The sequence below is a fragment of the Phoenix dactylifera genome, unplaced genomic scaffold, assembly GCF_009389715.1.
Source record: "Phoenix dactylifera cultivar Barhee BC4 unplaced genomic scaffold, palm_55x_up_171113_PBpolish2nd_filt_p 000319F, whole genome shotgun sequence".
NCBI lineage: Eukaryota > Viridiplantae > Streptophyta > Magnoliopsida > Arecales > Arecaceae > Phoenix > Phoenix dactylifera.
The window spans coordinates 263,444-290,791 of NW_024067788.1; the positions used below are offsets into that span (position 1 = coordinate 263,444).

General features: G+C 40.1%; 1 pseudogene; it reads left to right on the forward strand.

Moving 5' to 3' along the window:
• The window catches only part of LOC103715695, a 94,569-nt pseudogene that overhangs the window by 22,450 nt on the left and 44,771 nt on the right, over positions 1-27,348 (forward strand).

Consider the following 27,348-nt stretch of genomic DNA (forward strand, 5'->3'; position numbering starts at 1 on the left):
ACTTTCTTTCGAGTCGACTTGCCAACATCGGAGTCGACTCGCGTTCCACTGGAGTCGACTCGAATCTCAGACCCGGAAAACTGCTCTCTGACTTTTCTGCCTGTGACTTCCTAGGAGTCGACTCATACTACCCTGGAGTCGACTTGGTGAACATCGGAGTCGACTCGCGCAGTTCAGGAAGTCGACTCGCTGACAGGTTTTGAGTTGATGCTTTCTGTTCGTCCTGTCTGTTCTCAGTCGGAGTCGACTCGTACTGATCGGAGTCGACTCGAGCTCGTGCCAGTGAACTTGATACGCTTGGAGTCGATCGTGATACTCTGGAGGTCGACTCGAGTTTCAGACTTTGGTTCAAGCTGACTTCTTTAACTTATCCAAAATATTATGAACCAAGTTCACTGAAACACTTATTGAATTCATTAGTAAACAAGAGATATACTTAAATGCTTTGAGCTCATCAAAATCAAATAGGTTTTTAATCAATCACTCCACAGATCTCCCCCTTGTTTGATGATGACAAACATTGAAGTATATGTAAAGTGGAATTGCTCTCTATAAACAAGGAAGTTAAAATCCATAAATGAATTCAGCATGTCTGGTAATTTTAATTTATTCCCGAAGTTTTGAAAGGTAGGTGAACAATAAATTCCGGAGTTAAACTCCCCCTTTCATTTGGAATATATAAGCCTTTCATATTCATGCAATCAATGGTTTTGGCTTATATATCTGTAATGATTAAGCTTGCCTATAAATTCATGATTCTCCCCCTCAACATATGCCCAATCTTACTTTGTTTTGATGTCATAAGAATTTTTGACTTTTAATGTATTGAATTTTTTGATTTTTAAATTTTTGGTTTTTAGAGGGAAAATCTGTTAATTTGTTCTTGAGTTGGATTCAGCTAATCTCCGAATATCCTTGAAATAGATTCTGGAGATTACTCCATTAGAAGCCCCAAAAGAGAGATAATGAGCCTCGAGGTACCAAATCCACTAAGAATAAATTATGTTTTAATTTTTGATTCTCATTTTGATTTCTTTTATGTTGATTCCATTTACATATCTATTTCAATAATTTCTTCCCCTTTTTGTCATCGTAATCAAAAAGGAAGGTAAGCAGTACACACAATTCAATCATAGATCAAATTGCACAGGAATTGAAGAGAACATGTCTACTCATTGTATTGATTTGTAATGTAAATACATTTGGGAATACAGTAAGTAAAGCAAAAACAATATATGTCAAAAATACAAAATGATATCTAGGGCTTCCTCGAAGAGGATGTGGCTCCCCGAGGCATGCGGTCAGCAAGTGCTTGGGACCGCATTGGTGACGTGCTCTAGCTGGCGGATGATGGCCGAGGTGGCCCTGCTATGCATCGTGTCGAGCTCGGTCACCGACTTCTGAAGTGTGTCCAGCTTGTCGATGAGCACATTCGCCAAGCGCTCTGCCCCCTGAGTCGTGGTGCTCATGTCCTTCCGGATGTCATCGGCGCATCTTCCGAGTGATGCCCGTGACCTCACTCATACTGGAGAACTGAGCCTGGACCAAACTCCGGACATTATAGATCTCTTTCCGTACATGGGCCGTCATGTCAGTCACGGCTGTCAAGGAAGGGACCAACTCAGAAGATGTGGGTGCAGGAGTGGGAGCTGGCACTGAACCTCGGAGCTCCCGAAGCAGATCATCCCGCAGATCTCGGACTATCTCCTGCCGCAGCTCCCGGAGCTGCTCAGGAGCGATGCGGACCTCCATGGGTGGTGGAGCCGAGGAGGAGGGTCCGGCGGAGGTGGTAGGAGCAGAAGTGGATGGAAAGTCCGGTAAAGTTAGGATAGTCAGAATCTGGCTCAGGACTAGGGGATTGTCTGGTGGTCTGTGTGGTGATGGAGGACTTTCCTAACCCATGTCCCCTCTATCTTCCGAAACCCCATCCTGTGTAGGGTCCTCGGACGGCCATTGCGATCAGTCCATCGCAATGCGCGAAAGGTTCCCCCTCAGGATAGGAATCTCGTACTCCACCTAAATCACAGAGTGAATACCAATACCGTAGGGGTAGGGTGAGCCTAGGTCTGTCTAGTGGCTCACACAGGTATCGATAAATGAGTTTGGGGAAGTTGATTGGGGTGTCCTGAAGCATGTAGAACATGAGAGCTAGGTCTCTCTCAGATACAAAATCAAATCTCCCGTCTTAGGGAAGATGGACTAGACAATATACTCAGGAGGATCCGCACCTCAATCGGAAGTGAGCTAGCGATACCTCGTCTAAGGGTGACTGGGGTGGATGCCCTAGAATGGCCGTAAGGGCCTCAACCCTATCCTCGGGGTGTGTGGGAGCCACCCTACTTGTGGAAGGTGGAGGATGTGGGCAATAAGATCCTCCGTAATGAACAGAGGGACACCGGCTACCGTGCCCTCGATACCCCCATCTCCCTGATGGACGGTACCGTAAAACTCTCTAACTAATCCAGGGTAAGTTGGGAGATCTAATGTGAGGAAATACTCTAAGCCCTGGACACACAATCTCTCACCTATGGTGAAACCCTCCCGGGAGAGATAGTCGAAATCGACATATCTCCCGGTGGTGACGGCCTTCCCGGCGCACGGCCTCGCGGGAACCGCCCTCGGCGGAGAACGAGCTGGAGGTTGTTGCCTCGCGGGATCGTGCCGAGCCTTGGAGCGCCTCTCGGGACCGGCCTCGGGTCGGGACCTCTTCCGGACTACGGTTTTACGCGGCATAAGGACCTAGATTGGGAGGAAAACCCTAAGGGACGGTGAAAGGTAGACGGAAAAGGCTTGAGGACGACCGGGGACGACCTAGGAGTCGGCTCTAGGGCTTGTGAACAAGTGGCGGCGGAGAATAGAAGTGTTTTCGAAACGGACAAAGTTAGGCCGTTAAAAAGTCGGATCACCGACTGCGAGTCGACTCCACTGAGTCGCGAGTCGACTCGACCTCGGGTCGACTCCAAAATATGCGCGAGTCGACTCCCCCTCTGCTGCCATCAATCTCGAGTCGACTCCCGCAAATGCGCGAGTCGACTCCCCCTCAGGAGCCGACTCTGAAACATTACTCGAGTCGTCTCTAAACTTTGGCACGCACCTAAAATCACTAAATTATGATCTGATTTGATGATCATTGAAAAGAAACTCTATTTTAACCACAATCTAATCATCAAAATCAACAAATCTAGTGAAAACTACCACTAGGATGGATCAATCACTCCTAATCCTCTCCTAAGCACACTAAACCTCTCTTCACTTAGGGGTTTTGTAAAAAATGTCTGCTAATTGATCATCAGTACAAACAAATTGTAGTGTCACATCACCATTCAGTACATGATCTCTTATGAAGTGATGTCTTATCTCAATGTGTTTAGTTCTTGAATGCTGAATTGGATTTTAGTTAGATTAATGGCACTTGTATTATCACAGTTAATAGGTATTTTATCTTGTTTAATGCCGTAATCTTCTAATTGTTGTTTGATCCACAAGATTTGAGCACAACAACTCCCCGGCTGCAACATATTCAGCTTCAGCAGTAGATAATGCAACCGAGTTTTGTTTCTTGCTAAACCATGAGATTAGGTTTTCTCCTAGAAATTGACAAGACCCGCTGGTACTTTTTCTATCAAGCTTACATCCAGCGAAGTCTGAATCTGTGTATCCTATTAGGTTTAGGCTAGATTCTTTAGAATACCATAACCCTATATTCTTTGTTCCTATTAGGTATTTAAAGATTCTCTTTACTGCAATTAGATGTGATTCCTTAGGATTAGCCTGATATCTAGCACACATGCAAACACTAAACATGATATCAGGTCTACTTGCAGTAAGATACAATAAAGATCCTATCATACCTCTATATACGTTTCTGATCTACAGATTTACCTTGATTCATCTTGTCTAATTTGCATGATGAGCTCATGGGGGTGCTGATTGATTTGTTTCCCTCCATGTCAAACTTCTTGAGCATGCTCCTTGATGTATTTGGCTTGATTGATGAAGATGCCTCCTTCAGATTGTTTGATTTGAAGTCCAAGGAAGTAGTTTAGCTCTCCCATCATGCTCATCTCAAATTCACTCTGCATCAAATCAGCAAATTCTTCGCAGAGGCGATTGTTAGTAGCACCGAAAATGATATCATAACATAAATCTGTGTACTAATAGCATATCTTGATTTTTCTTCTTTAGAAACAGTGTTGTATCTACATTTCCCCTTAGAAAACTCATGTTCTAATAGGAATTTGCTAAGCCTCTCATACCATGCTCTAAGGTGCTTGTTTCAAACCATAAAGTGCTTGTTCAATTATAAACATGATTAGGGTATTGATGATTTTCAAAACCAGGAAGTTGTTCTACATATTACCTCCTCATTAATATGCCCATTTAAAAATGCAACTTTTTACATCCATTTGACAATAATTTTGAAGTCGCTTAGAGCATGCAACATGCGTAGCAGAAAGTGCTAATTGCCTTCCCACACGTCCTAGCTACCGGGGACCACAACGGTCTTCGATCAACCAAAATCTATACCCTTCTTCCTTGATTATAAACCCTTTGCTACTAATCTAAGCCTTATTCCTTATTACCGGTACCATTTTCATCAAGTTTATTTTTATAAATCCCTTTGGTACCTATAATTGAGATATTTCAGGGTAGGTCTTTCAACTAGATTCCATACTTTGTTTCTAGTAAATGTTGGTTTAATTCTTCTTGCACTGCCATCTTATCCAATTTTACATCCTTTTTCAGCATTCTTCTATTGTGTTTGGGCTCACAATTGAGAAACCAAAAAGCTAGATGACTTCATTTAAGTTCCCTAAGGGATGCCCGTAGTCCTAATCAGGTTGAGATGGATCATCTAGTAATTTGAATTCCTTAGGGATGCCCTGTGAGCATACCTCCAAGCTTTAGTTAGTCCATGATCCACAATAGCCTCTTGGCTTGACGATGCACCTTCAATTAATTTTTGATTATCATCTTGTAATGTCATCTCATCTATCTTTTCTTCAAGAATTTCAGCATCATCATCAAAATTAACTCTCTTGCTAGAAGAGATGTCACTAGAATCATCAAATACAACATGTATAGATTCTTCTATAACAAGGATTTTTTATTAAAGACTCTATAGACTTTACTAGTTGTAGAGTAACCTAAGAATATCCCTCATCAGATTTAGAGTCAAATTTACCTAGATTATCTTTCCCATTGTTATGAACAAAACACCTACATCCAAAAACATGAAAGTAGTTTACCTTTGGTTTTCTGTTTTTCCAAAGTTCATAAGGTGTTTTTCTTTATAATGGGTCTCAATAGAACTCTATTTAATATATGACAAGAAGTATTAATGGCTTCTCCCCAAAAATACTTAGGGAGGTTACTTTCACATAACATAGTTCTAGCCATTTTCTTAGAGTTCTATTTTTTCTCTCCACAACTCCATTTTGTTGTGGTGTCCTAGGTGTAGAGAAATTATGGGTTATCCCCTTTTTACTACAAACCATCAAATAACTGATTTTCAAATTCAGTTCCATGGTCACTTCTAATGGCTATGACTGAAGAATCTCTAGCATTTGTTACTTCCTTATGGAACTTTCTAAAAACTGAAAAAGCTTGATCTTTATGTGCTAGGAACATAACCCATGTGTATCTAGAATAATCATCTACAATGACTAGACCATATTTATTTCCACCTAGACTAGTGGTTCTAGTTGGTCCAAATAGGTCCATGTGTAGTAGTTCTAGAGGTCTAGAGGTAGAGACACACTTTATAGATTTAAATGAGTTCCTAGATTGTTTGCCAAATTGACATGCTTCACATATTTTATTCTTTTCAAATTTTAATTTTGGCAAACCTATCACGGAATCTCTTTTAACTAGTTGGTTATTGTGTCCATGCTTGCATGACCTAACTTACGGTGCATAACCAACTAGCATCATTATCCTTAGTTTTATTAACAACTAAACATTGATTATGTTTGGCAAGATCTTCAAGGTCTACAACATACACATTCCCACGTCTAATTCCTTTAAAAACTAAACTATTGTCATTTGGGTTTGTTATAATGCATAGTGATGGTTTAAACATAACATCATAACCTTTATCACATAATTGACTAATGCTTAATAAGTTATGCTTAAGACCATCAACATATCTAACATTATCAATAAAAGTAGAAGGGGTAATTTGAACTTTACCAATACCAATGATGTGACCTTGGTTGTTGTCTCCAAAAGTCACAGCACCTCCCTTCTTAGCTTCAAGGGTGAAAAATTGATCCTTGTCACCCGTCATGTGCCTTGAGCAGCCACTATCCAAGTACCAGCAATTTTTGTTGACCTTGGCTGCAAGACACTCCTACACAAGCGGATCATATAATCTTAGGTACCCAAGTTTTCTTGGGTCCTTCATGGTTAGTCATATTGGTTCCTTTTGGAACCCATACCCTTTTAATTTTTCTTTTAGTTTTTCCTTTCCTATAGTTACATACATTTGCCTTATGTCCTATAGTTCCACAACAAAAGCAGATTACTTTCTTAGTTTTGCTTTCTCCAGCTTTAACAAAGAAGTTACTAAGAAGTTTTTGCTTATTTTTAGGTTTATATCCTAAACCCGCTCTATTGAATACCGCTCGTTGACTATTAAGTATCATATTCAATTTTTCTGAACTATATGTAAATTTTCAACCAAAGGTTTGTATTTTTCAAGTTCTTTAGTTAGTGTTTGATTTTCTGCTTTTAGATCATTTAGTTCTTTTGTGAGATCCTTGTTTAAGATTTGTTTATTTTTTTAGGTTCTAATGTTTCTTTATTCAGCCTTTCATTTTCTTTAGTTAAGATATTAGTCTTTTGAGTTAAGAGTTGGTTGCTTGTCTTAAGTTCTATATTTTCTTTGGTGATTATTCCTTATCCTTAACTAATTTATCGTATTTATGTAGGTATGATTGATTAGCTATTTTTAGTTCTTTATTCTTAAGATTTATGGCCTTATATTCTATCATTAATTCATTAAATGCATCATAAAGTTCATCAAATGTAAAATCTAGATGCGATTCGGACGTTACCCTCATTTTCATTGGCCATGAAGCAGAGATTGGCCTTTTCTTCTTGTTCATCATCCGATGATGATGATGATGAGTCCGAGTCCGATAGGGTGGTGACGAGAGCTTTCTTCTTCTTGTATTTGCTCCCTTTCTTTAGTAAGGGACACTCAGCTCGAATGTGCCCCGGTTTCTTGCACTCATAACACCCAATCCCCTCACTTTTCCTTTCCTTACCTTTATCCTTGCGGTAGGAATTTGAGGGGCCTCTCCTTTGATGATAGGACTTCTTGTGGTTGATGAATTTTCTGAACTTGCGCACAAGAAGAGCCTCACCATCATCTCCCTCAAGCTCTTCTTCTTCACTGCTGCTGCTGCAAGACAAGTCTTTGTTAGATGAAGTAGATTTAAGAGCTATTACCTTTTTCTTATGGGAGGACTCTTCTTCGCTGTGCTGCTTCATTGTTAGCTCGTGGGTCATTAGGGATCCAAGGAGCTCTTCAAGTGGAAGCTTGTTCAAGTCCTTAGCTTCTTGGATTGCCGTCACCTTGGCTTCCCATGACCTTGGTAGACAGCGAAGAATTTTCCTGACAAGATCACTGTTAGTATAATTTTTGCCAAGGCTTTTTAGGCCATTGACAATGTCAGTAAACCTAGTGAACATGCATGTGATTGTTTCATTAGAATCCATTTTAAATAGTTCATACTTATGAACCAAAATATTTATTTTGGATTCTTTGACTTGATTCGTGCCCTCATGGGTCACTTCAAGTCTGTCCCAAATCTCTTTTGCAGAATTGCAAGTTGAGACCCTATTGAATTCATTTCTATCTAAGGCACAGTAAAGCACATTCATAGCTTTAGAATTTAGTTGTGCCTTTCTCATGTCATGCTCATCCCAATCCTTTTCTAGTTTGGGTACAGTGACACCCTCTACATATATGGATGGGATGTATGGCCCATTTACTACAATGGTCTACATCTCATAATCTTGGGCTTGGATGAATATTCTCATCCTAGCCTTCCAATATGAGTAGTCGGATCCATTAAAGAATGGGGGTCTTTGGGTGGACTGACCCTCAATGTGGGAAGATCCAAATGGGGTTGTCATTTTGATCTTTGACTCTTAGGGTAGAAGAGTTTAGGCTCTGATACCACTTGTTGCCCAGATAGACAACCCAAGAGAGGGGGGGGGGTGAATTGGGTTTTAAAAGAATTTGGCTATTTAAAACGTTGTGGATGACTAATTAATGCTTTACCCAGATGATTAATTAATTGCTATGTGCTGTGAATGAAATGAGAGTAAAGAAGAGACAAACATCATAAACACAAGGATTTTATAGTGGTTCGGAGCTAACCCTTGCTCCTACGTCCACTCCCCAAGTCTCACTTGGGAATTCACTATAACCCCTTGGATTACAGCCGGTTGTTTTACAAGCTCACAACCAAACTTGTTGTTTTACGAGCTCACAACGAACTCGGTCGGTTTTCTCAGGCTCACCGACTAGAACCACCCCGATTGTTTTCGCGGGATCACAATCGAACCCTTACACACGTTGGTTTTACACTCGGCTCACCAACCAACCTCAAGACTCTTGATTCAATCCCCCGATTGAATCAAGCAAAGACAAGTTGTAAATAAAAGGGACAAACAGAAAACAAAGCTTCTCAAAAGCAGATAAGCAACAATATGAACAGAAGAGAAGTTAGAAGCCCTCAAACACGTTTGAGTTGGAGTTGAGTAGGGCTTTTCGAACTTCGAGTCTCCTCTTGAATGTGTGATCGACTTGAATGCAGGAGGAGGCTTCCTTAAATGCTGGGAAGAGGAAGTTGGATGGAGTTAATGTTGCTCTTCCCTCTTTTCCGTTGAAGAACAGGTTGCAGAGATTGAATGCTTGATTTCTTTGAGTGGAATAGTTGTTCTCTGCCTTGCTACAGTCTTCTGTGGCTATTTAAGCCATCCCCCACGGAAACTAGCCGTTAGAGACCTTTTTCTGCCCGTTCTGCACACTCTGCACACCCTGACAATATGTCCGTTGGTGGGTTGGAGTCGACTCGCGCGATCAGGAGTCGACTCGGCTGTAGCAGGAGTCGACTCAAGCTTTTCTGGAGTCGACTCGGCAACTGTTCCGGATTTGAATTAAAGTAGCCTCTTCGACTGGGAGTCGACTCGCCAACTTCTGGAGCTGACTTGGCATTTTCGGAGTCGGCTCATCCCATGAAGTCCACGGAGCCAATTTTCAACTTGGCCAACTCGAGTCGACTCGACTGTCCTGGGAGTCGACTCGGCGCTCAGAGCCCGAACTCCCGATCTTTTGTCTTTTGGCTCGTCCAGTCTTGGAGTCGACTCGAACTGTTCCGGAGTTGACTCGGCTCTCAGTTTCCGAAACTTAGTCTTCTGTGTTTTTAGTGAAGCGCTGCCTTGGAGTCGACTCGAGCTGTCTGGGAGTCGACTCGAATCTCAGAGACAGTAAATTGGTCTTCTGTCTTCTTTGGGGTCGCGGTGTCTCGGAGTCGACTCGTGCAATGCGGGAGTCGACTCGAATCTCAGAGTCCGAAAAACGTTCTCTGACTTTTTCCTTGTGTTCCTCTGAGAGTCGACTCTCACTTTCTTTCGAGTCGACTTGCCAACCATCGGAGTCGACTCGCGTTCCACTGGAGTCGACTCGAATCTCAGACCTAAAAACTGCTCTCTGACTTTTCTGCCTGTGACTCCTAGGAGTCGACTCATACTACCCTGGAGTCGACTTGGTGAACATCGGAGTCGACTCGCGCAGTTCAGGAGTCGACTCGCTGACAGGTTTTGAGTTGATGCTTTCTGTTCGTCTGTCTGTTCTCAGTCGGAGTCGACTCGTACTGATCTGGAGTCGACTCGAGCTCGTGCCAGTGAACTTGATACGCTTGGAGTCGACTCGTGATACTCTGGAGTCGACTCGAGTCTCAGACTTTGGTTCAAGCTGACTTCTTAACTTATCCAAAATATTATGAACCAAGTTCACTGAAACACTTAATTGAATTCATTAGTAAACAAGAGATATACTCAAATGCTTTGAGCTCATCAAAATCAAATAGGGTTTTAATCAATCACTCCACACTTTTGAAGCTCAAATCTTTTTCAAAAGCAATTACATTTTTTTTCTTTAAGAATCATTTGAGTGAGTTGAAATATTTCTAGCTTTAGGATCATTCATTCTCCTTTAAAAATAGCCTTTTCTTTTAATGATAGAAGTACTTAATTATGCAGGAGAAAAATATATAGAAGATCATTCAAATGTATATTTATAGAATTCAATAATTTTACAGCAATGTATATATGAAACATAATTTTTTTAATATTATATATTTAAAAATATCTATAGGTAATCAAGATCATTAAAAAATACATCAATTAGATCAATTTTAGTACACTCTATAGATAAAAAATAATATATTTCAGATGCGTATTGGAGCAAACAACCAAGACATCAAAATTAATTCTATTTTTTTTTAAACTGTAGTTTTCATCTAAGAATCATATTAAGTTATTCTCCAAAATGATGCAATCATTGAAGCATATAATAAAAGTTACTAAAATGCAACGATAGAAGCATTTTTCAGTTAAGTTTAAGCATTTATACAAAATCAGATTCTGAATTTCATAAAATTTTTTAAGAAAGTTTTTAAGATTATAATTTGAGATATGTATCTTCTATATTGTAACTCATCTTAAATTATTAAGATTGAAAACACATATTTCAAAAATATTAGAGCACATCCAAAATCTTTATAATTCATATTGAATTTTGGTATAAATTGGAGGATATTATGTACTAATGTTAGGCAAGTTGAAAGATAAATTAGAATCAATTCATTCTGCCTAATTTGCATATTCAGATTATTCTTTCTTTTTATTTTTCAAAAGATACTCACTAAAACAAAATTATTATTCTCTTTTTTTTTGCAAATATATTCAACTTTCAGATTCTAAAAGTGATCATGGATGACAAACCTGAAATTTTTTTCAAAAATGCTTAGAAAAATTCTTACATAGTATCTCAAATATTCAAGCATTGAAACTGATTTAATAAAAAAAAATTTCTAATCAGAACAATAAGAAAATAAATCAATAAATCCAGAAAATAAATATCATTGAGGAGTTTAGAATGCAAGTGAAAACTATTTTTATTAAGCTTCAGAACACAAGTTATTTCGAAAGCAAATGTGAAGTAAAAACTTATGTGCAAGGTTAAAACACATTCCAAATTATGAATATTAAAAAAAACAAAATGATGTTGCTGTTGGTAAAAATATGTTTCAATCAAATTATCTAGGCATGGGGCATTACAAATTCTATTTGAGCAAGATCCTCATTATCTGAATATTGAAAACTCATAATTCAAAACATCATGCCACATGCAAAATATAGTATGTATTAAATCATAACATTATGCGTTAAAGTATTAAGAATAAGCATGTTAAGGATCAAAATCAATTCTTCTCAAATAAAACTCACCCCTGTTTAAATATAATTTAGCACTGATTTTATCCTTAAGGAGTGTTTTCAAGTGATTGACACTTCATTTGTTTTTCACAAATTCTGTTAGTTCCATTTATTCTTACTTTAAGATTATTAATGTGAGCAACAATTCTTCTTATATATATTTTTATTTATCTGTTATTTCCTTGCTCTTTTTATGAACTTTTTTTAAGCAATCAATGAACATTTTAATTTTCTTCATTTGTTCAAGGTTTTACTTTTACTCAGCTTTGACTTCCTCTGAACAATATTTTTCTTTTTTTTATCTCTCTCTTTTTGTTATTTTCAAGTAATTTTCATGAAAGAGCAAAAGAAATAATCTAATATGCTGCATATCATATAAATGTATATCATGCAAACAATATTTTCATTATGCTCAAAGATTCATAGCTTATGACAAGTTATTTTAAATCAAAATTTGAAGCATAAACTTGTGTATTTCATGGTTATGCATCACATAGGCAAAGGTATATTTCAATTTAGGCAAATCATGAAACAATTTTCAAAAGCATAAGTCAATCAATACATATGTAGACATGATATCAAAAAATTAGTAACTAAAGATTTTAATCATGCCACTATAAGATTTAAGTTATGGACTTTGCTCAGCTAATTTACAAGAGAGATATCTAAAATTACTGATTCAAAATACTTATTAGATTTCTTATGTGTAAACTTTTGGCTGAAGAAGATCCTCTCTCTTGGTTGCATGTGAATATTCTATGCATCTTGTGTAGAGGTCCTTCAAGTTGAAATTTTTCATTTTCTTGATTAAGGATCCTGCATTATTAAGAAAATCCTTTTGCTTTCTTGATGGAGAGGTCATCAGTTTTATCAAAATGCATAACATTCATTACAAGAAACTTTTAATTGGATGACTCAATATAATTATAAAACTAATTAAGTATTTAGTCACACTACTTCAAGAAGTTTGCTCAAAACTAAGCACAGATCACTGAGATACACATTAAAAAATCGTTAGACACGAAGATTCGAAGGACAACCATGTGAGCAATAGGAAGGACTCATCAAAGTCAAGTTACTATATCAATTTCTTCGTTTTCAGAGAATTAATTTAGCCTAGATTCTATTTGCTCAAGATAATATATTTAATAAGATATAATTCTTAGTTTTTATATAAAGTATATAGACTTATGTTTAGATAACAGGTTAAGTTTTAATCAAATATCTTAAACAATCGTTTTCTTATCAAAATTCTAATTATGATTCAGCTTTCAATAAATAATCATGTTTTAGTAAAGATAAGTAATCTTCTTTTTAGAGCAAATAGAATTTATTTTGACTTATGAGAGATAGTTCAAAAGAATTAATATTCATTCTTTAAAAGATTTTTTATGATCAGATTAATATTGACGTGTTACAATTAATCAGCAGAATTTAGATAATTGTAGAGAAAGATATTATCATGAATACAATGATTATGCTCAGTGAAACACTTTAAAGATCAGATTATTGATTGGACTTTAAAATAGTCTGAAAATTAGTTGTAAGAGGAAAAAACATTAGATTATTGTAAATACTTTTTAACGTGAGTTTCTCATTAGTGATCATACAGCATTAATCATTTATGAATGAACCAATTTGAGATGATGATGATTTAACCTATGATGCACACATGCGACTTATAGAGCAAATCATAATATATTTCAAATAATCATATTAAGGAATGAATGATGATAATGATAAATTACATTCATACCTTTACAAAAGATGAAATAAGATTTCATCTGTATTATGCTCAATAAGGTTTTAACATTGAAGGCATGAAATCAGCATCAAACATTTATGACTAAAGAGAGAGATTTAGATTTTAAGAAAACTTGAAAGAGTTATAAATATTCATTCATTGTTTTCATATCATCATGCAAGCATTAAAAATTTCATACTAAAGATCGTTGAGGATAAGATGTAACATATGAGGCATTTAAAACTTTTTGATGCAAAGAGTATCGCAATTCATATAGAGAGATAATTTCAATATACGATGTAGAATGTTACACCTATATACTAGATTTAATGAATTAAATTGAGACTCATCCTTAATTATGTGGTCAACGCAACCCATTCGTATGGAAGTTTCATTTGTTCCCATGGTAGTTTGGCACACCTACATCTACATCCTCATATTTTAATTCTGGATACCCAAGCTTGTTTGGGTCTTTGGAGGTTAGTGGCATATGGTTCGTTTATGGAACCCAAATCTATTTAATTATAATAATTTACCATTTTATTTGTTTGTATTGGTACTATAGGTAAAGTTTTTATGTCTATTCTTTTCATATTTGAAATAAGTTTCTTATTTGATGGTTTGCTTGGTGAATTGATAACCTTTTTATTAGGAGTTTATTGTTAAGTAAAGAAGTCCAGTCAAGTCTTGATTTATCAAAGAAGCATGTTGGCTTTCAAACATCGTTTTTAATCTTTTTGAACTTACAGTGGATTTGTTAATAAAAAATTTCAATTGGTTAACATCTTCACTTAAGTTTCGATTTTTTTTAATTAAATTTTAATTTTTTGAATCAATTCTTCTGAATTTAACGTTAAGCGTTTATTCTTAGAATTTAATTTGTCTTTCATTTCAACGGTAGAATTTTTTTCTTCTGACATTTCCAGATTTAGCTTTTTAAGATTTTTGTTTTTCATAGCTAATTTTCTACATTCACCATACAAATCATGAAAGCATTTAATAGTTCATCATAAGAGAATTCTTCTTGAAATTCATTTAATGTAAAATCAGTTTTAGATTTTATCTTATTTTCGTGTGCCATAAAGCGCAAGTTAGTTACCTCTTGTAGTTCTTTGGAGCTGATGTCATCATTGTTACACCTAACTTTTATTTTCTTGCTTGACTCACTCTTGGTCAAGGCTTTCTTGCTTTTTATCTCTTTTTTTCTTTCTTCTTGCTTCCTCTTCATCTTTGTCTTCCGAAAGCTTTTGAATTTTTCGGTATTTGAGGATGGATCCTTGTTTTCATCACTGAATTCTTCATTTATTATTCTTTCTTTCTAATTGAAAGATTCAAAATTCTTTCCTGTAGGTTCACTATTAGTATGTAATTGAAGCACATTTGAGCTAATCTGAAATTTGTTATAAATATTTTTTAAAGTATCCCAGATCTCCTTAGCAGATAAGCATGCAGAGATTTCATTAAATACAGATTCATGGATAGCACAATATAGTATATTTATAGCATTTGCATTCAATTGTGCTAAGTCTTTTTTATTAATAGTTTGAGAGAGTGTGTGAGGACCATTTGTTATGATATTTCATAACTCATAATTTTGTGATTGAACTAAGATTTTTATTCTAGCTTTCTATTGAATATAGTTATTTTCATCAAATAGTGGAGGTTTGTTTGTGGAAAGTTCCTCTATAAATAACACATTATGCGGGGTTGCCATGATCTTTGGCTCTAGTTGGTTAAGACTATAAATAACAAGAGAGCACCTACTTTAATACCACTTGTTGCCCAAGATGACAACCCAAGAGGGAAGGGTGAATTGAGTTTTCTACATTTTATGACTCCAAATTAATTTATAAATGAGTATGCAATTTAACCTATGCAAAAGGTATAAAAGCAGTGGAAGCTAAAGTATTTAAGCTCTAAGTAATCACAAGTAAATCACTTTAAGTAATTAAGCTAGAGCAGCTACACAATGTAATGAAGAAAGTAAAACAGGAAGCACAAGGCAAGACACAATGCAAACATAAGCTCGTATAGTGGTTCGGTGCACTCCAAGGCACCTACGTCTACTTCCTAAGCATCTTCTTGAAAATTCACTATAATCTCTCGAATTACAGTTGGATTGTTTTATCGGGCTCACAATCTAAAAACCTAATAGTTGATTTTACGGGATCACCAACAAGAACCTAACCGTTGGTTTGATGGGCTCACCAACAAACCTACACTGTTGGTTTTACGGGCTCACCATCAATCCTATATTGTTGGTTTTATGGGATCACCAACAAACCTTACAACAAGAATAAGCGAATCAAAGTATAAAGCTCTTTAATGAGCAAATAAACAAATATGCACTAAGGAGAAGAAAAGAGAGATGTTATCGCTTTGAAGGCAATTTTTTTTTTTTCGTTGAGATTGCTTCACTCTTCAATGAATTGGTTGAGCTCTTGAAGGCACTTGAATTCTGCTCAACACACTTCTTTTGGGTTTGAACTTGAAGCAATAAATTAAACTCTCTTGGATTTCCTCTTTCTCTTGAATGCACACTTAGATTCCCACCAAGATAATTTTTTTTGATGAATGGTGGCTCTTAAATACTTCTCCAACCTCTAAATATCAGTTTCTAGCTATTAGATTGAAGAAACTAGCTGTTTATAGTCATTGGAGCCTTAAAAAGTACATCTGTAGAACTAGCAGTTATGCTGTCAGTTGTGCTCGGGTCGACTCGAGCTTGGCTGGGGTCGACTCTGACAGGGAATCCAGAGAGCTAATTTCTGATGTTTCAAGCTGAGGTTGACTCGAATTTTTCTGAGGTCGACTTGAACTTAGCTTGGGTCGACTCAATCTTGACTGGGGTCGACTCTGACAGAAAATCCAGAGAGCTGATTTCTGATGTTCCAAGCTGGGGTCGATTCGAACTTTGTTCGGGTCGACTCGAGCATGGATGGGGTCGACCCGATCTTACTTGGGGTTGACTCTGACAGAAAATCTAGAGAGCAATTTTTGATGAAAATTTGTTGGGGTCGACTCAAGCTACAGTGCTGATTTTTGCAGTCGACCTGAACCTTGTGCCAAGCAAGCCAAATGTGCCAGATGTGCCAGGGTTGACTCCAATTCTTCTGGGGCCGACTCTAACTCTGTGCCAAATGTACCAATGTGTGCCAAGTGTGCCATAGCTGGCCAAATATATCAAAGTCGACTCCAAACTTTCTGGGGTCGACTCTAACCCTAATTTTCTATATCTTAAGGTTAGTTTAGCACATGAACCCAATAAAAGATATTGCAATTAATTTAGGATGCTTGGCATATAAAAGTTTCATCTCTTTGACTAGTAAAAAGATTGAATTGCCCCTTAACAAGAAAACTCTTTTTTTTTGGTGTACCGGCGTCTCACTACAAACCGTGAGAATGCCCAGAATAATCAAAAAGCAAAACACGCTCCAGTGCTGCCGGCACTCGCTCCAATCTCCTCCATAAGATGGCTCCAGAGTGGTGTGCTGCGAATGAGGCGACCCAGTCTGCCGCACTGTTCGCCTCACGAAAGACATGCGTGGCTCAGAAGGAGTCCAACTCTCCCACAAGATGGCAGATATCATAGACAAGAGGGTGCAGATCTGGCCTAACACGCCCACTCCGAATTCAGTTGACCATTGTAGTCGAATCTCCCTCAAGTAGGACCCGCTGAGCGCCCAGATGCCCTCTGGCCTGAACAAGGCCCTCCCATACCGCTCGCAACCCCGCCACTGGGACAGACTCATCAAAGATACGCCGATCTCCAGCCGCAATCAATCTGAAGTCGTGGTCTCTGATCACAAAGCCCACACCGCATCTGCTACCGCCCTCTGAGATGCTACTATCAAAATTCACTTTGAGGAAACCAAGGGGTGGGGGCTCCCAGGATACCATCGGTATCATCGCGTACCTAGACGCTGTAGGAGTCAAAGAGGAATCCCAGATGTCCCTGTCATCTCCAGGTAAACTCACAATTGCAGCACTCACCAGCTTGTATGCCTGTGCCAAGGCTCTATCCACTACTGATCTCGAATAGAATCCTCTACCCTCGAAGATCCTCGCATTTCTGTCTAGCCATATATGATATGCCACATATGCCCATACCACTCCCCTCTCTGCCATATCAAATCTTCGAGCAGAGTCTCTCAGCTATCTCAGAAATATCAGCCGCAAAGTAAATCTCTGCTGCTGGGTCGAAACAATGTCCCAAACCTGAAGAGATCGTGGGCACGTGAACAGTGCATGACCAATCGTCTCCTCCTCCCCTGGACATTCCTCACAATCGCTCGATACGCGAATCCCCCACCGAGCCAATACCCCTCTCGTAGGTAGGATGCCCCATGCCACCCTCCACAGGAAGAGGGCTACCCATGGGTGGACTCGTAATCGCCATATCCAGTGGCCCTTCAAAGTGCGTGTGGGCCCCGGGTCTAGTGTAGTCCGGACGTCACTAGTTGTAGCTCCTGCCCTATCAGTCCGGCTCCATTCCCTCCTATCTGTTGTCCCCTCTATGGGTAGTGGTGTAGCTAGTATCCTCTCAGCGAGGTCATCACCAAACTGCATGTGCTGATCAGCATCCCATCTGCATTCTCCGAGAACCAAAAGATCACAAACTCTACAACCGGCTACTGCCGCTAGGTCGAACATGGTAGGCCATCTGGAAATCGGCAGTCCAGTCATCCAGCGATCCTCAACAACATCTATCCTGCAGCCATCCCCCACTGCCCACGAGATGCAAGGGAGCACCTGCGGGGCTCGTCCACACATCTCACGCCAAATGAAGGAGCACCGGTGCCCAGGTCTGAATGAGTCGCCGACACATCTCTCCCTGTACTTGGCTCTCATCAACCTACTCCATAACCCATCCAGCTCCAGAATAAATCTGGCCACATGCCTAGCTGACAATACTCCCGCCTGGTGATAAGAGAGTGAATGCCCAAGCCCCCACTACTCGTCGGCTGACAGAGAACCTCCCAAGCAAGCAAATGGATGCCACCTCCTCGAGCTCGCCCACCCCAGATAAAACTCCAAAGCAATTGCTCCAATGGCCTCAGCAAAGCCATCGGAACAATTGTATTAGAGAGCAAGTATATGGGAATAGAACTCAACACTGATCTGACTAATGTGACTCTGCCCATCATGGAGAGAGTGCTCGCCTGCTATCCCTCTAGATGCTGACGGATCATCATCTCCACCCCTGAACAATCACTCCTACGCAGCCACCGGCCGGTGATTGGAATCCTCAAGTACCGCATACTGCCAACATGCTCACTGATCCCCAAAATCTCTGAAATGACATCTTTCACCGGAGCCTCAATCTTTGGTGAGTAGCATACCGCCGATTTGGCCAAGTTGACCGCCGATTTCCCCTACGATCCAACGGATCACCTGTGCCGACCTCTTGCTCTATCTAGACATCAAAAAACAATCGTTAGTGAACAACAAGTGGGAGATTTGGAATGTACCTGTCCTCGACCTGTAAGGCTCCAAGGCATGGGACTCAGCAGCATTACAGAGAGCTTTAGATAAGGCGTCCGAGCATAGGATAAACAATAGAGGGGACAATGGACAACCCTGCCGCAGGCCCATTGATGACTCGAAGAAGCACGTAGGCGTGCCATTCACCAAAATGGCAAATGAAGGTGACCGAACACAGCACATAACCCAACTGACTCTACTGACGATGAAAGCCAAAAATCTCCAATGTGCATACTAGAACCGTGCCAGTCCATCCTATCCGTAAGCTCTCTCCATATCTAACTTGATGCCCATCCAATGCAGTGAGGCCTGCCTGAGATCACACTCCTGGGCTATCAGATACCATTATCAGAGATACTGCATCCCCTGATGAAAGCCCCCTGCTCGGGACTAACCAACTCAGCCAATAAACCTCCGACTCTCCTCACTAAAATCTTCGCAATGATTTTGTAGATGGTAGTACAGAGGCTAATGGGGCAATAATGACTCGGTTCTGTGGCATCCTGCCTCTTTAGAATCCGGATGATAAAGGTTCGTTTCCACTCACTAGGAATAGTGGCTGAGCTAAAGCACTGAAGGATAGCCTCAATCACATCCTGTCTGACTATGCGCCAGACCTCTGAAGAAAATAGAAGGAAAGCCATCCAGCGTCTGGAGCCTTATCCCCAACCATGGACCGAAGACTCTCCTAAATCTCTATTGCTGTCACCGGCCTAATTAGCTCAGTGTTCTCCACATCCGTAACTCTCCTTGATGGAACAGGTTGGGCGGGTAGCTCTCCATCCCTGGTCTGCTCTGTCCATCTCGACCTGAAGAACTCCTCCAACACTCTTCTGACCGTGTCTGGATCATCAGTCATCTGGCCACTGCTCTCCTTGATACTATAGACTCTGTTCCGCTGCCGGCAAATGATTGTTGTCTGATGGAAAAATCTAGTAATCGATCTCCCTCCAAAATCCACTAAATCCTCGACTTCTATTTCCTAAAAGTTTCATGCTGCAGCAGAAGGGAATGGTGCCGGGCGAGCTGAGATCTAAGCTCCTCCTGCTCACCCTCGGACAAGCCTCCTTCATCTCTTTGCTGTTTGGATTGCTGCAATAGCTGATTCAGCCACTTCAATCTGCCTAAAGATGTTCCCTACCTCTTTCTTGTTCCACCTCTGCAGTCGCCGTTTAGTCATCTCCAACCTGCATGAGCCCTATAGACAGCATTCCCGCGCACCCGGGATCTGGCCAGGCCTCCCCTCACAAACCTCCCAGGATCGAGGATATGAAAGCCATAGATTCTCGAATCAAAAAGGACCATGTGTATGGATAGTGGGCAGAGGTGCTTACCAACACAGGGCAATGGTCAGACACAATCCGTGGGTAAGATGGCGTACCTTGAAGTCTGGCTAGTCCTGAATACACCCGGCCGTGGCACACACACCGGTCAACCGCATCCCCAAATCCCTGGCGTGGCCCAACCTGTGTTACACCATGTGAATCTTGGTCCCAAGAAGCCCAGATCCACTAATCCATTCCTCCTGATGAAGTTCTGAAACTCCCTCACCTCTAATTTATGTGTGAAGATTGCCCCCCATTTTTTCCATAGGAATGTCAATACAATTAAAGTCACCAGCCACCATAGTTGGATAGCCCTGATGGATCAAGCAGCTTACCTCCTCCGACAACATCCTTCTCTCACAGAAATCCGTGCTCGCATATACTACAGAAAACACCCAAGACTGCCCATTCCTCTCAGATATTACCATCACTACATTCTGTCTGCAAACATTAAAAACATCAATCTTGCAACTATCCAGTTGTCATGTCACAATGATACCGCCCGATAACCCCTGAGATTCAATTGCATGGAATCCCCAAGAGCGGGGTAGTCTCCACTGTGCTTGTTGTAATCCTCTCCTTGAGAATCTAGTCTCTAGGAGTACATAAATGGTTGGCTCATGCATGTGCACTAGCCTTCGAAATGCTGGGCTAAAGGACGGTTTACCCGCCCTCCGACAATTCCATAGAAGAATATTCATAGCAAGGAATTTGAGAGGGGACTGCTTTCCTCTCATTTGGACCCCTCTGCATTTGAAAAGCCCTCCCAGTTCTGGATGGCCTTCTTCAATTTGACCACTAGATTCATATGATCATCTCCCATGTGCACCACCCCTACATTCTGTCCTCCTGCCGCCCCCTGGTCACCACCACATTCCTTCCTGCTTTTCTCCCCCACCAGCCTCTTATTTTGCCATCTCACCTTCCTAGCAACTTGATCACCCTCTAACGGTAAGGTGACTGCCCCCTGATCACACGACCCCTGCTTTCTCTAGGTACCGTCGATGTCCCAACTGAGTCGCACGCCTTGCCCCCGATCGTGCTGTGCTGGTCCACTATCACCATCAACATCCACCTGCCCACGTTCAACACCTGATGTCACCTCCACCCCCCGTCGGCCACTCGGTGCCTTGCCGCGACCTTGGATGGACCCTGGGAGGTTACCACGACCTTGCTTTTTCGGGCTGCCATCGACGTCACCACCAGGCTTCTCACATTCTTGCCCCCGGCCGTGCTATGCAGGTCCTCCATCGCCGCCGGCTCCTCCGTCGCCGCCGGCTCCTCCGTCGCCGCCGGCTCCTCCGTCGCCGCCGGCTCCTTCATTGCCGACAAGAAGGTGGGGGGGAGTTCGGGAGTGGGTTCGGTCAAAACAACCGAACCTTGTCGCTTGGAAACCGAGAGGCCCCTGTTGGTCTCAGTCAGCCAGGTTTAGGATGCGGATCCAGAAACCCGTTCGCCCACCTCCTTTGGGCCTGCATACCCATTAGCTGCTGCTGGGCTTGGGCCCCATTGGGTCAGACCAGGTTCGCTGGGAATCGGGCTCCGCATAGCCCCTTTGGGCCGGTCTCAACCCCACTATCGCTGCGAGCCCAGTCTTGCCGTGACCCTTCATTGGACTATGGGCTGGTTTGCTTGGGCTGGGCTCGCGATTGTACTGCTGCTGGTCCACTCGGCCCTTGCAGCCCATTGTTCGGACCGGACCGAGTCGCCCACAAAGAGTTGGATCAGCTCCAACTCGCAAGTAAAGAATGAATCCACAGAGCATACCTCGACTGGGGAGGCCAAGTCGTCACCGAGATCATCCAGCATCGGCGCTTTCCCCCAGTCCAGCACGGCTACCTTCTGCTGCTCGTCAACCTCCACCACCACCTCGACTGGACTCAGCCTGGTTGACACCTGGTTGTCGTCGAGTGAGCCCTAGGTGGACTCTGCGTTCGACTCGGTGGTTGTCTTCTTCCTTAATTCTGCTCCGGCCGGCTTTGGGTTGTGAGTCCGAATGGTGATCAGCCATGGCCCATAGGACGGCCGGTTGCTCTGGTCGGGGCTCGCATCAGCCGGGCTCATAGCTATTGCCTCCACCCTCTACCCCGTGCACGATCTCCCTCCCGAAAGCCGGAGGCAAGAGGCCACACTTCTCCCTTCCATGACGAAGCACCCACCATAAAGCAGACTCCCGACAGGTTTTCATAGGTGAAACCCTCCCATATCTTTCCCATTTCTCCTTGAAGATAGATCCCGGGCCTCAAGGGTTTTAGGGCATCAATTTATATTTGGACCCTAGCAAACCCTAGCCGCTGTCTGCCATCCGTCGTCGCGTCCGTTGCCAGGGGCATCCGGCCACTCCGGTGATGTCGAGAATCGACTCCCAATCCCAGAACTCGAGTGGAAGCGCCCGCATTTGAACCCATGCCACTACCTTGGTGATCTCGTGGATGCCGGGCACAAAGTCAGGGCGCAGCTCTCCACTGCAAGCAGTTGCCCCGCCACCAACCAAGGGCCGCACCGGAGCACCGCGTCCTCTCCTCTTCCTTCTTGAAACAGACAGCTATGTGCCCTGCTGCCAATGGAAAACCCCTGACCTCATTGTTGATCCGAGCCCTAAACCGGATTTCCTTCACGCTTCGATCATGGGGACCGGGCGCCCAAGGCTCTGGCTAGGAGGGTCGTCGCCGCCGAGGCTCGCCGGACCTTGTTGATCCTCTCCAGCGGCAGCTCCAAAACCTCCTTGAAGATGCTTTGATTTTGCCAGAGTTCCACTTGGGAGATCTCGAATAAGGTCCACTGGGGGTCGCGTGGGGGTGCCTTGACCACCGACGACCACAATGGCTTCTTGGGCACCATCTGTTGCTGTCGATCTCCACGATCTCCATGCTCCCCTTCCATCGTGGCATCCGATGATCCGTTCCCTCGCCGGTCCTCCGCCACTCCGCTGCTTCGCTTCACTCTCGCCGCTTCGTCGATCATCCAGTAATTCTAAACTTCTTCCCTCCCTTCTTTTATGAATGCATATCTTGCTCTCGTAAACACAGCAGCCTGAAATAATATACAATCTATTAGTTACACAAGAAAAACTTCACTCTTAACTTTGTCAAATTGAAATTTAGGCTTTTTCTCAAGTTCTTCTAATAAATTTGTCTTAGATGAGTTCTTGAGAGTTGTTTTAGATATAGAAGAAGAGTGTATATGAATGTGTCGAGAATGTAGAATGCATCGAGAATGTATCGCTTCTTTCTTCTATAAGTGTTTATGTACTTGATCATTGAGTTAATGACATTAATACTTCCATATGACCTCAATGCTTTGTAAACATCAAATAACACTAGGACCTCACAAAACATTATGATGATAAGTCATTAGGTACCGCTTAGATGTATGAAACAAAGAGTAATATATGTGCATACATCTACTCAAGAGAATGCAATGAATATGAAATTCATTTGAAGGTTTATTATGTTTAGCTTGTATATGTTGCTTTGATATGAATGCTCTTTTACCGGATAGTGAGTTTGAAGGAGGCTATAAGGAGAGGGTGTTTCTATTGATTATGTGTATATATATATGTATTTTAATTCCTTTTGAGTTCATATTTTAAATCTTTTACTTTTATTGTTCCTTTAGGATCACATGTGACTTCTATTGTATTGACAAGTATATGCACTTGCAGTCATTACCATTGTACTTTTTGATGGAGCTTTATCACTTGAAAATGCATACAAACTATGAACATATTTATACTCCTAGCTTATCAGCACTTGTGAACATATTTTATTTCCTAATTAGACATTTATTTTTATCAATAATTATTTTTTGATATTTGAAGAAAATATAACCATATTTCTAATTGAACAACAACATTCTCTTCTTTTCTTTCTTTTTCCTGCTTTTCTTTGCCCATGCATATAGTACTAATCATTATATTGTTATTGTGTCATACCTCTTCTCAAGTAGTATGACAATTACATGTAAAGAAACTGGCACATTGGTTGCTTAGTATATTGATGTACCCCCTAATAGTTGTATATTATTTAGAAAATGCAGCCACTAAGAGCATATGGACAATATTTTTAAATTTGCTTCCACCAATACAAATTGCCTGATAGTGATATATAGGACAATGGATGGATTTTAGCATTCATCTTGAAACTAAGACATACTCAGAATTTGACATGTCAAATTTGCTAATGCATCTTAGTTTACTTCAACCATTTATCTATTTAATCTATAGTTATAAATTTTATTCCTCTTGCAGGACGAATGTTCTCTGCTTGCCGAACAGCATATATGGCCATGACATATGTATATGCAAAGCGATTTGTGGTCCAATTACACCAACAATATTATCATTACGGAAGGAGCTTTACACTATTTCCTATGATGTTATAGATTGGAAGCAAACCTATAATCAATACGCTAAAGTTAGTATATTTTTCTTTGTTTTGTTTTCATGTTCTTGGAAAATTGGATTGTTTGTGGATTCCTCCTAACCTATCAATTTGATAAGGCTAACATTTTAATAAATAACTAACTTCTGCATATGAGTGGCTCCTGCATAATTTTTTGTACCAATAGTGTTCGAATTATATAGATATTTAACTCTTGTATATAGGTGAAACCAACAAATTGAAACATTAATCATGTTTCCTAGTTAAGACTATTAGTATAAAAAAAATGACTAAAGAACCATTTAGATAACTCCATAAAAGTTGCCTTTTGACAAGAAAAGATGATATTCTTTAATATGGGTTTAGCATATGCTGCATAGCCTTTATAATCATCTTCGTTATATTATATTAACTTCAATTCAACTGGTTGGCAAATTAATTAGTTATGGGATATTATGCTATACCATAATCATTACCATTTGAGTTCAATAGACTAGAGAAGCAGGTGGTGGCCACTAGTCCAAACTTGGTAAATCTTTTTTGAGTCTAAAATTTAGTTGAGAAAGATTGAGTAGGCTAGATTGTGTATCGTAAATTTGGTTCTGTGTTATATGAAAATCTTATAGTTACTGAAAGAAAATTTTAGAAAGAGCCCTTGATGTTTTGGCTTTTCTGGATAAGAGCTAGCCATTTCTTGAAAGCAAATCAGCCCTTTTGCATGATCTACTTCTTTTCTACTACCCCTTATATTAGTCATAATATGAGAAGATAAGAATTCCAAGATGTTCATATTTCTATTGTTTGAACAAATAAACCATTACAAATGAAAAATTAGATTCCATACAGCCAAGAATATCCTCCATAATCGTATGCATTATAGCAGAATTCTAATATGACAAATTAATTTTTAGTTTGTATTGTTAAATATAAACTAAAATGTTACGTAGATATAAATGTTTCTTTACTTTTCCTTTACAGGAAGATTCATACAACCGCACTCCATTGGTGCAAAATATCCTTTCTATGTTTCTTCATAGGGTTGTTGAACCAATATTCATAAGTTGGCCCGGTAAGAGGTTAAGAGAAAAAGCTCTCAACACTGTCTTGCAACACATTCATTATGAAGATGAAATACTCGGTATATTTGCTTCGGATTTGTTAACAAGGTAAGCACCAAAAAATGGCATCATTTTTTTTTTATCTACTTAAAAGTTCCTATATGTTGCCATGGAAGGCAAAGTGAAGGGGCTCTTCATGTCTATCATGCCAATGACAAAATAATGAGAAATTTATTTGAAGGATCTTTTTTTAGAAATTCACTTAGATTCGTGGAAGTTTTGATTGGGTTTCTGCATGAACCATGCAAACGTTCTCATATGGCTAATATCTCAAGTTGCTGATAATGACCAACATTTGCATCCTTAAATTATTAGATGACAACTTATGATTTATGCAATAGTTTGTGGCTTCAACTTTTATCCACCATTTTTATTTTGAAGAGAAAAGGCACTAGGATATGTAAGGGAACTCCGAAAAGGAGGCGAGAAAGCAAAGTAAGCTATAGGATTACAACTCAAAATTCAAAGTAACGGAGCCAAAAGAATCCAAATTTTTTCTAGACTCTGTAAGTAATTTCTAGTGGCAAGTGACTTCTGGTCGTCAAATAATTAATAACCATCTGAAGCATTTCTGCACACTTGAAAATTTTTTACGAAAGAGAAATGCGACTCTCTCTTCAAACAAATGCATCTACAGACCACCAACAAAAAACAAACTAACACAAGTGAAACCCTTTAGGAATTCTCTTCTTTCTTTAATCCATCATGGAGATAGATATTCTGATGTTAAGTGTAGTGTTCATTTTTAAGAGCAGTGTTCCTTTTTAAGAGTAGTGTTTTTTTTTAAGAATAGGTATGCCTGTTTAAACTTGATGTGCAAGTTTAGGAGTCTCCTCCCCTTATACCTCCTCTTCTCCTGGATGTTTGATCAAATAGTGTTATTACTCTATATCTTGGAGGTTTATTTAAGACTGATAGTGATTTGGAACATAGATTCATGCAGTATTCCGCTCATGTTATTCTTTTGTCCTCCCGATAGTAAATTTCGCTGTCATCTTTTAGTCAGTAATACCTGAAGCTCAATTATGTGTACTCAAGTGAGAATTATACATGCATTCTTAAAAATAATTGATTCAATGCCATATATTAGTAAAAGAGGAACTTCTAGGTAGATGTTTTGGTCGTCATTGTCTCACTGCACACATATTTCTCCCTAGCAACTTATAGTAGATGTAACCTGCCACTTAGCAATACTTTTTAACTTTTTTCCCTATTAAGTTGCCATGTGTGTAAGAATATCAATTTTTTCCACTTACAATAAATTGTATTATATGCACCAATTTATTCAAGAGCAAGAAAAAACAACCTTATAGGGTTTTATTTGTGTTCTTATACCATCATGGAGCTGATAATGCTAAAGTGGACTGCATCTTTAACATACAGCACTAAATATGGTTGCGTGCTGGTTGGAAGGAAATTCAGAGGCATTTAAGAAGCACCTTGCAAGAATTGATGACTACGTATGGGTTGCTGAAGATGGCTTGAAAATCAAGGTTTAGATAATTTTTAATTGAACTTGACTTTTATATGTCCACTCATAAACATAAGTGATAGGCATCATCTCCCTCATGTCTGTTTGCTGAATTTGATTTACTTTATTGTTTGAGAGACTAGTTTTAACATGAACTTGCCTAGTTTGAAATTCTTATGGATTTAAATCTTACAGTTAAGTCATAAATAAAATATAATAGGTTTCACAGAGACTCTTGAGTTTGGGGGTAATGGTTCCAGAGAGTTCATTCAGAGGTCAATAAGCCCTGGTAAACCTGAGGCATCCTCTA